Here is an 11,489-nt window from a genome sequence, read left to right on the forward strand (position 1 = left end):
GACTTTACACGCAGGGAACCGACTTTACACGCAGGGAAGAAGAGGGGACAACGTAAGAGGAGCTTTGGAAGCGTCAGCAAGAGCTCTACCTGAAGGTTTGGTGTGCCGATCTGCAGGCGACAGCACCTAAGAGAGATCCAGTTGAAAGGCGACTCGGAATTTACAGAAGAAAGGAAATGCGGAACCGCTAAAGAGCAACCGAAAGCAGGGATTGCTTGCGGTTCTGTACAATCTGTGAGGAAGAAAAATGGCAGGCTGTGGTGCGATGGAGCTCGAGCTTTGGAGAGAGAGTCTGGTGCACGTCTCCCGATGAAGATTGAGGGCTTCCAAAGCTTCGAAAACAGCAAGAAGACGGGAATTCACAGAACAAAAAATCGTAGAACTTTTACACAGAAATCTCTTTCGCCTCTACTTCTGCACAGAATCGTAGAACTTTTACACAGATTTCTCTTTCGCCTCTACCTCTGCTTCAAATCTGTAAAGCAAGAGTTTACCATCAGAACAAATTGCAGAGCTTACAAAGGTTCTCTTCTCTTTCCTTTTCAAATCTGCAACACAAGCAAAAGCAATGAAAATCTGCAACACAAGCAAAGCAAGCACACCTTACACGATTCTCTTCCCCTTTCAATCACATCTGCAAAGCAAGAAGAAGATGGAGGCCTTCCAAATTTCTGCACACAAACACAAGGCCAAGAAGAATTACAAGAGCTTCACATACACAGATCTAACAAGCCTGCAAATTTGTCTCTTTGATCCCAAGAATCCTTACAAATTCCATACTCATTCCTACAAGAACCACATCAAACCCAAGAAGTTTATACCCTTCATGGGTAATCAAGAGCACTCCAATTTGTCCACCCACAAATTGTTGCACTAACAATAACAAGTGAGTACGAGTACGAGTACTCGTGAGCACTCCCTTTAAGTTCTTCCAAATGCAAATGATTGTCAAGATGAATGGACCATGCAACCGCTTGCAAAATTTGCAAAGTCTATATGTGTGTGTGTGTGAGAGAGAGAGTTATGTGTGTGTGTGTGTGAGAGTCAAAGAGAGAGAGAGAGAGAGAGAGAGAGAGTGTGTGTGTGTGTGTGTTCTTAAAAAAAGAAAGTGTGTAAGAGAGAGAGATGGGGGCCACTTGGCAACAAAGTGTGTGGGACACTTTTTAACAAAAGTGTAACTAGAGCGCTGCCTACAAGGCAGTGCTAACAAATGCACAACAATTCTACCATGCATGCAGGAGCCTCTTTGCAGGAAGCTTGTCAGACGGCCTCCAAACCTTAAAGATCATCCCTTACAAAGCTTCCACCCATTGCTGGAACCGGTTCCTAGCAGGTGTAGATACAACTGGTCCCTCTACGCCCCTCCACACTGCAAGCAACAAATACTCTGCCCCCTTTGAAAACTGGGTCCATCCAAGGGGATTCCCCTAAGAACTCCCCGAATCCTCTTCTGAAGCTAGTGTGGTTGGTTGCAGAGCCATTGGCGGGACTGCCCCCTTTAATGCAGAGCCTCCCTCGAAAGCTAGTGTCCTTAAGAGGGCATTCCCATGTACCTCCCAACTTTTCTTCTCACCCTATTTTTAGTCTTTGCATGGTTTTCGCCGTGAGGATAGAACGTCCCGCTAACATCGCGAAATGGGAAAGAAATAAGCGTGAAGATTGCATTCCTTAATTTTCATCCAATCGCAATTCACAATCCGTCCTCGAATGTAGCTCCAATCGTCAGAAATTTCACGGAGCTTACAAAACGTTACACAGGTGCCGACTTTGAAGGCTGAAAAATCTACATCGTTGTGTTTATCACCGCGGGAATGTCCTTCTAGGAGGAGCAAGAATAAGAATTTTTACCCCATATGACCTTGTAGAGCAAATTTAGCCTCCTCTCTCCCTTCTTCAAGTATGGGATTGTGCCATCCTCTCTAGTCCTGTCCTGTTTTGTGAGATCTCGACTCTTGTAGAACCCAATCAGCCATCCATCAAGCAAGCTTCTATGTGGGGTTCCAAACAACTTTAAGGATTGTCTCTTGGGGTATACAACTAGGTTTACGTCATCCATGCTCAAGTTATGCTCTCCCTTTAGTTAACCAAGAAATCATTTGGTCTTTGGTGGTCGATATCCCAGTAGCCTTCATCATTCAATAAAGAAGCCAAAGGTTTCCAAGGCATTGCTTCGTAGGATCTCTCCCTATTGTCTTCCAGATCTATATGTATATGTATGTATATATATATATATATATATATATATATAACTATCCAATCCCAATTGCAAAATGCAAGAGCAAGCACAATAACAAGCAGATGTTTTAAACTTCCAAGTGCAAGTGCACTCGAAATTGCATTTGATGTCCAACTCCACTACCAATAGGTTTAGACTTATTTCCCACATCGCCATGCAAGCTCTAACCCGAGCTCTAACCCGTTGCTACAAAAGTTATTGGGCTCTAGTCCTTTGCTTCTAGCCCTTTGCTTTGGCCCACTCCCAAATGTTCACTAAGTTTAATCACATAGGGGTGATAATCCCTACGCCACACACATATTCCACCCAATCCCCTTGAATAATGGACATTTTGTGTCTTCTAAAATACCATGTAAGACCATAATTCACAAGCTCATCATGGGCACAAGAATATGTGTAAATGTTGCATTTAAATTATCATGTTTCAAGGACAAACCCATCAATGGCCAAGTCATTACCGCATTGGGAAAACAAGCTAAGCCTACCTCATGTGCATACATATACCACAGCAATTGAGCAAAACATATACCATAGCAATTGAGCAAAACATCCCCCCTACCAGACTCTAATACTAACATAAGGTTAGGACCTAGGCCATAGCACATGGTCTAGTTTAGAATAAGAATAGGATGGGTTCGAAATTCCCTTTGTGAACCCATTCTAAATCAACTAGTTTAGAATGAGAAAGCTAGTTAAATGGAAATAAAGTCAGGCAAGACACACTTTTTCCATCTTGCACTAGGGCCTTTAAACCCTAGTGGTTGAACGTGAGGTCATGAAATATGGGGCTGTCTACAACCTTTTACCATTGTACGTTAGCATGTTCTCTAGGTTGAGGAGGGGAAATGAACCTTTATCACTAGAATTCCACTAAAGTAAACCATGAATGAAGACCATTGTGAGAAAGAAAGGGTATGTTAATTGAACAAGAAATTATTTTAGAGAATACTCAAGAGATTTACCTTGTGTCCTCCTAGGAAACATAAATACATACATGGATTTGTTCTTTTAAAGGTTGTGACTAAATGCCTATGCTTACAAAGTGCCTTTCACATTTTCAAATAAAAGCAACGGGTGCATGTTCTTTCTATTATTACAACCATATCTCCTTGCTTTTGTGTTTGATGTTGACAATTTGTAGAAAGACTGAGAAGTTTTATTCATAATTGATGTAGCATTGTAATGGGTCAAAGTGAGGTATTACGCAAGTGTTCTAAGCAAACAACACTAATATCAATGCATTGCAATTGTGTGTGATAGGATTGGAACAACTATCCTTTTTATGGTAAATAGAGTGTGATGGGGCAATAGATTGGGAATATAATTTCATATTTTACATCTTCCTCATGGCACATATAGAAGTGATTGAGAGATCTTGTTTTTCTCCTTTTAGTCCCATGGCATTTTTGGCTAAGAGATCTTTTATTCCTCCATGTGACTTTTTCCCTTTCCTCATGGCACATATAGTACTGCTTGAGAAACCTTAGCCTTTTATCATGGCATATTTAGTACTACTTGAGAAACCTTAGCCTTTTATCATGGCATATGTAGAAGTTGGCTAAGAGATCTTTTATTCCTCCATGTGACTTTTTCCCTTTCCTCATGGCACATATAGTACTACTTAGCCTTTTATCGTGGCATATGTAGAAGTTGGCTAATATCTAAGTGCTAGTTGAGAAAACTTAGCCTTTTACCATGGCATATGTAGAAGTTTTCTAATGGATCCTTAATTGTTCTATGCAATGCAATTGATTCTATCAATCTTCACATCCACCAACCTCGATGAGCCCTCGTAATATGGATAACCTTATGCTATCCTAATAGTTTATAAAAAGCTATGACACACACACATACACACACCCACACACTACAAATGCCAAATATTGAGTGCCCATAAGAATATTCTCATATGTTTATGTAACTTCCTTTAAAAAGAGACCTAGTTCATGTATCTAGTAATCAAAATGATTTCTTCCTCCTTTAGTGTTTCCTCTTTCGGAATACTCCAAGGAGTTACTACCATGAGAGGGAGAAAATTCACTTTCATCATTAATACATTTGGTATTCCACAAGAGTATTTCAAATGGTTTGCATGCTCCCTTAGACTAAAGGAAGGCATTTTTTAGAAGGGCTCTTTTCTTATAATATGGAAAAATGGAAACCTTTTTCTATATAAGATTCAAGTGCATGAGCATATCTTTATGAGCATGCCCCACTTGCTTTTCCCTTCCCTTGATAGACCCCCATTGTCCTTTCCCAAAGAGAGCTTATTTTAAATATTTAACAAGGGCGATGACATCTTTTCCTTATACAACATTACACATTAAAAGCCTACATCATGTCAAAAGAATATTGAAAACTATAGTTTTCAAAACAATAATTAGTAATAAATACGTTAAGTATATTAAGTATTTCCAAAAAATTAAAAAATCCTCATGTGTATCATGTGATTAGAAGAAACCTGGGGAAGGGGTATATATGTAAACACACACACACACACGTGCACATGCACATGCACACACACTCACACACACATGCACGTGCGCTCTCTCTCTCTCTCACACACACACACTCACACACACACACACACACACACACACACATACACACACACACGCATGCATGCATGCACACGCACACGCATACATGCGCTCACACACACACACACACACACTATGTGTGTGTGTGTGTGTGTGTGTGTGTTTGTGTGTGTGTGTGTGTGTGAGAGAGAGAGAGAGAGAGAGAGAGAGAGAGAGTTTTACAGGAGATATCAATGTATGTATTATGAAAATGATAGCTAGCATCATGACTAGACATCCACAACATGTAGACAATGTGATCCTAATGTTATTCATTAAATAGTTCCACACATAGGTCTAAGCTCGTGATCTTCACTTCTTCTTTTTTTTGGAACAAGTGAGTTTTTAGTAATTTGTACAAGTCTTTATGGGCACATAGAGAAAGCACTCATGAGTGCCTCATTTTGAGCACTATACTTTTGCAAAATGGCAAGTTGTACTATTTTTTATTCCTTTCATGGAAATGCGATACGTAATTGAATGCCTCCCAGGTGCTAAATCTCCATCCAAAATCTTTATTCTAAAATCTCAAGAATAATCAAGTCACATGTTGGGATCATTGCTAGGATTAGAATAAAGATAACTTCAAGATATTGACAAGCAACTTGAGTGTAAATTTTGCAAAAAGTGGTATACTTAAAGTTGTCTATTTAGAAAGAGGTATATATTAAGGCCCTTTGGATGGAGGAATTCAGATTACATATGCATATATAGTAAAATTTATCTAAAGAAAAAGTTAATAGCTCAAAATAGAATCATGTCCATGAAAAAGCAATATAGGTTGTTAGTTATAAGCATAACTTGTGTAGCATCTGATTGAAAGACCCATGCATTAAGTTCCTTCAGATTTTATTAAACTTATTTAAACAATTTGAAATTTATTTCACAAATTAAATGCAAGTGAGGATATCAAATAGAAGCCCTTGAAGCCATACAATTCAATTCAAGGTCCCAAACATAGGAAGGCATGCCCAACACCGTATGTTAATGGCCAATGCATCACCAATAATTATGATGTAGAACCATTCAAAATTCATGCCCATACCACAAGTCCACTCACTCACTCTCATCTAAGTTCCAAACCCCCTCTATCAAAATCCTCTCGATGTATGCCTTTATCTCAATGTGTTAAATGTTAACCTCATATTTTAGAAGTCTCTGTTTCTTAGTCCAAACCCCATCATTGACCCCTTCATGCGATTCAACATTTGTACCTATCCCACAAGCTAGCTCACTCTAGCCTCACTCTCATCTAAGTTACAAACCCCTCTCAAGCTCCTCTCAATGTATGCCCTTGACTCGATGTGTTAAATGTTAACCTAATATTCAATGTATGCCCTTGACTCGATGTGCTAAATGTTAACCTCTCTTAGTCCAACCGCATCATGGATCCATTCCCACCTAATCAAACATGTCCCCAAACCACGTCATGGACCCCTTTAAGAACTCTCTCTTTGTTCTATTGGTAATCATTATTTTCTCTAAACATGTTTGAAAAATTGAGCGCTTAAATATATTAAAATTTGTAGAGTTTAATGTGATCTATGTAAACATGAGTTGCATGGTATTTGTCTCTTTGAATATGCATGCACAAGTGTCCTTGTGTGATATACCTTTTCTAACAAATAGCTTGCATCTTTATAAAACGAATCCAAAATATTAGTTCAATCAATCATAGCAAGAACTTGTTACTAGCTAGGGTTAGAGGTGCATGTGATCCAAATCTTGCTAGTAATTATTCAACTTATCCCGTGGGATTATATGAACATGCAAAAATCGAATTATTTTATAAGCCCTTTGCTTGACTAAGCACTCATAGACATAATCACACATATTTTCTTAGTGATATGAATGAGTAGTGTTTCATGATGTATGTATGCATATGGCAATGGCCTCATGTGCATATCAATTGAAACATCATCACCATTTCCTCCTTAAGATAACAATTCACAAATGGCCACCATGTTCATAAGGAAAAGACTTCAAAAGTGGAATTGAATTGTAACACAGAAAGTACTCATAACACATATGCAACAATTCCAAAGCTCATAAATGTCTTACAAGAGGTCATTTTCTAGGTGACCTCATAGCCAGCAAAGTGTTGCAAGTAGGGTTATGGTGGAGCACTCTATTTTGGGATGCACATGTCCATACTATTAAGTGTGACACTTGTTAGTGCACTGGGAGGATGCTTCCCCTTGAGCATATGCCTTTGCAACAACTGAGTGAGCCTTGGGAAGCTCTTTAGTGATGGGGCCTCAATTTCATTTGGTCCTTTCATAATAATAAAAAATTAGAACACGTCATTGTAGCTACTAATTATGCTGCTAAATAGGATGATGCAGAAGCTTTAGCCTGAACTATAGCAAAATTCATTTTTGAAAATATTATCCGTAGATATGGCTGTCCTATAGAGTTTGCCAATGATCAAGGCACACATTTTATGAATGAAGGCTTTGAAATCTTGACCAAAGAATTCATGATTGTACATTGGGTGGCTACTACTTAGTATCCACAATGTAATGGACATGCTGAGTCCACAAATAAAACCCTCAAGTTGGTTTCTTACAAAATTAGCACAGTTATGATTGCATTAATTGGGATACCAAATTACATGCAGCATTATGAGCTTATAGGACTCTTCATAAAGTCACTTACAATCTCACTCCCTTTCACATGGCCTTTGGATTGTTATCTAATATGCTAATGGAATTCCTCATTCTGAGTCTACATGTGGCTGCAGAACATTACCTTCGTGAACCTAAGGTAGTTCATCACTAATTCGAGCATCTCAATAAATTGAATCAGTTACGCTTATGAGCTCTGTGGACATAGCAAAGTAATTCAAAGGAGGGGGAAACTTGGCATGATAGATATATTGTGCCCAAAAATTTGAAGCCTAGATATACAATGCAAGGGATGGTAGGTTGAAGCCTAGTTTCAAATTTGTATGGGATGGTCCATACAAATTGATGAAGGTTCATGATAATCGACTGTTGAACTAGATGATGCTGGAAGGAAAGGTGATTGTCAAGGTGATCAATGGGAGCCGAGTCAAGCCATACAAAAGTCAAGCTGAGTGAAGCCATACAATGGGAGCAAAGCCAACTGACTCAAGCCATACCAAAGTGCCACATCGAGTTTGTTCACAGTAGATAGTCCACAATGGCTTAGAGTGCCACATGGCATTGAGACTCTTAAACTCTAATCATGAGAACTATAGTGAGTGGGTTTCGGATGAGGCATACATGGGACACTAGAACTTGCAGTGAATCATTAGCACAACTAGCCACTAGCTCATGCAACACTTCACACTACTTTGTCTCTGTGTAATCTCACTTTCTTTCTCGTTGCCATCCTTGCAAACTCACCTATCCTTTCATCTTTGTTATCATTGCCTTTATAACCTCCGTCAGAGTTATGGATTCTTTTGCTTTAGGAGAGGGGACACAGCCACAAAAGAGTAAAAAGTGGCTTTACAAAACTGCAAGGTCCCTTCCCTATTAAGCGCTTGGAAATACCAACAGTGAAGATGGACATGGCAAATTTGCCATCGTTCAACATGTGGAGTCTCAAGGTGGCATAAGAGCTCCTCAACTTTAATGAGGATGTCACACAAAGCATTAGTGTTCAAGGTCAACAGATTCACCTGGATACATGGCTATATGCTAATGATTTTATGCTAGCATTGATGCCCATCGACCACTCTAAAAAGGAGCAATAGGTGACCACAGCCCAATGACCACAGCCCATTGTGACAAGTAGTTTGAGGAGAATTCCTTTCACTAGTCATAGGGATATCTCATCAACAAAGAAAGGGACATAGATAAATAGCCCTTCTTCACGTTCCTAATAAAATTCTTTGGATTGAAGAAGAATCTTGGGTATGTTCCAAGGAAGTTGTAGCTAAAGTCCTGACAGCTTATGAGGAGCTAAAGTCCTGACAGCTTATGAGGACAAAGTGTAGATTGGATGGATGGAAATCTTTAGAGATAACTTTGATAAGCAGCTCAAAGGTGTTTGAGTGGCTCACTAAGTTCATTACAAGCTTGGGCCACACTTGTGTATAATTTGACACTGGCTCGAGTTAGGAGTAGTGGGTTGGCCAGCCCCCCCTCGCCTCTAAAAGGTCCAACAGCTGCGGAGCTACTGCTCACCAACATGCCAATTGGATCAACTGAGTCCTAGATAGGAGTAGAGAGAGAAATGTCCATACGAGAAATAGGTGGTTCGAGTACAATGATTGGAGTAGGCTCTACAATAGATGACTCGGACGAAATTATTGTAGAATCCTACTCATAACCTCCACCTCCTCACATCATGTGGCGCTCACATTGGTACCTCCATAGGCTCTAGCACCCATAGCATGCACACTACATAAGGGAGATGAAGAATTGGTATAATGAAAAATTTGAGGTTGTAAAAGATAGAGAGGAGACAAATAGTAACGTCACCTAGTTACAGTCGTAACATATATAGAGAAGGAGACAAACATTAAGGTCATCTAGTTTATGGAATGAGCATGAACAACTCTAACCTGGCCCCATTCTAGTGTTGCACTAGTATAATGAGGCCATGGGCATTGGGCACCATAGCCTCTCAAAGTAAGCTAAGGGCGCACTAGGAAGTGCATTAAGGTGCTAAGTGGAGTACAAACTTAGTTGTAATAAAACCAAGTAGAAAATGAAGTGCTATGCAAAGGGTCTCCAAGTTGAAGCGGATTTAAGCCCTCTATAAAATTTGAATCCACCCTCTAGGAGAAAAGATCCAGACAATGAAGGGGATGGTATGGGTCTCAGCGGACAAGCTTTGGCTCCAGCCTCCAAGTGTAAGTGCCACCTACAACTCACAATTTAAGCATGCCACAAAAGTTCCCATATAATTGCAACAGAGCTCAATGAAGTGAAGGTCACTCGCACTTGGGCGAGGCAGATGCTAAAAAATAAGACCAGTCTACTGCCCAAGCATTGCTCCTATTGGATCTCGTGTCTTAGTTGTGGATGTACACATGAGGCTCTTTGATGTTAGCACACATACATCCCCACTCCAAATCATAACAGAGAAACGTAGTCCGCTCGAAGCTTTGATCAGAGAGAGGTCACATTTTGGGACTAGAGTAGATCTTCATGATGGTTACACTTAGGTACCTTTGGAATAAATCAAAGCTCTGGTAGGAGTTGGGTTGATATGCCCGCCCATGCAATATTGTTCCAGTAGGACTTTTCGAATGACAATTGTGAACCCCTTTGCGAAGTGATGGCATTTGGATGGGCCACCGGTGCCTTTGATGAAAAAAATTTGAGTATGGATTTAAACAATAGTGCGCTTTTATAGAAAAAGAGGTGTTATTGCACATCACTTAATCAATAATCTGCCCCTGACCATTTCGCAATTGCCTCATACTGCACCCAACCTCTCTAATTCGTGGAACAATTTCTTGGGAATGCTTTTATGGAGGTAGAGACATATGTTAATTATATTAAGAATCTTTGACAGCCCCCTATAAAAAGTGAATCAAACTCAATAGCAGGGTTGTGTATCAATATAATACCATGTTTGAATCCCAAGCATGGATGCATTGGCCAATTGGTGCGTGTATGGATTGATGCATGGGAAGCAACCTAACAGTCTTGCCAATTGATATATTTCACCCCTTGAGTGCCAAACCTATCAGTGCAAAGCCGAGTGCCAAATATCCAGGAGTCCCCCCATGGGACACTTCCTTGGGGACTACTGTGATGCCAAAAATTGATATTTTTTATTTGGCATGGGTATTGTTTTCTCTATGTTTGATAAGAGTTTGAGTATCAAGTGATAGCCTAGCGGCTCTCACTTATTTCTATTTTCTAAGATATTGTATGGGATTGAGAGGATGAGTGGAATGGATCATTGTAAATACCATGTGTATGAATGATAAATACCTTGGTATGGGGTGAGAGTTATTTGTGTATGGGATATTATGGGGTTTTTAGAAAATAGGAAGAGTGAGTCATATAAAGAGGTGGGCTCATGTCCATGTGTTCCAATAATATAAGAGAGGCCACATATGTCAATGTTGAAGGATCCGATAAAAAGAGATTGCCACTATTGCATAAGAGCACTTAGCCGAGGGAGCTTATAGGTCACATGGTTCAATCCATCCCAAAATATGTGCTTGACAATTTCATGGCTAGCTGGCAAGATAAGTAGTTCAAGACGTGCCTTATCAATTTTCCCCATGACACTAGTGTCTCTATCATAGATTTTGTTGAAAATTATTGATTTCAAGAACAAGATGAGATACAAAGTGCTCATTGGTACAACAAGCAGATAACAATTCTTGTGCATATCACATATAGTCATTTGCTTGATTCTTCTACGATGACTGATGCCAATCTACTTTTGCTGACTCACAGGAGTTGAGATTAATGCAACGAACATACCATTTCTATATTTCAGATGATAGGGAACATGGCACCTTGTGTAGCATGCTTTTCTACTGCATTGGGAATGGCTGAAAAAGGAAAATCCCCATGCAAAAAATATAAAACAACATTGGGTGTGGTCAGATGGTACTGCCTCTCAATTTAAATCAGCTCATGGCTTCGACTTTGTCTCAATATTCAAAGCCTTGACTGGTCTAGACATGATATGGAATTTCTTTGGGTCTAGTCATGGGAAGGGTGAACATGATG

The 11,489-nt window shown here is 39.7% G+C and overlaps 1 long non-coding RNA gene across 2 annotated transcripts; it reads right to left on the reverse strand.

The window, feature by feature from the left end:
- Window positions 1-97: 97 nt before the first annotated feature.
- LOC147896830 (uncharacterized) lies at window positions 98-1,021 on the reverse strand. Of its 2 annotated transcripts, XR_015541827.1 has the most exons (4): window positions 964-1,021; window positions 822-915; window positions 608-671; window positions 98-475 (listed from the first exon to the last, which is right to left on the reverse strand). It is a non-coding gene; the product is annotated as an uncharacterized LOC147896830 (long non-coding RNA). The 2 variants fall into 2 exon arrangements; XR_015541826.1 differs by having other exon boundaries at window positions 822-988.
- Window positions 1,022-11,489: the final 10,468 nt, after the last annotated feature.

This window comes from Dipteris shenzhenensis, chromosome 11, assembly GCF_047967505.1.
Source record: "Dipteris shenzhenensis isolate YYH24624 ecotype China chromosome 11, Dip_SZ_1.0, whole genome shotgun sequence".
NCBI classification, from domain to species: Eukaryota; Viridiplantae; Streptophyta; class Polypodiopsida; order Gleicheniales; family Dipteridaceae; genus Dipteris; species Dipteris shenzhenensis.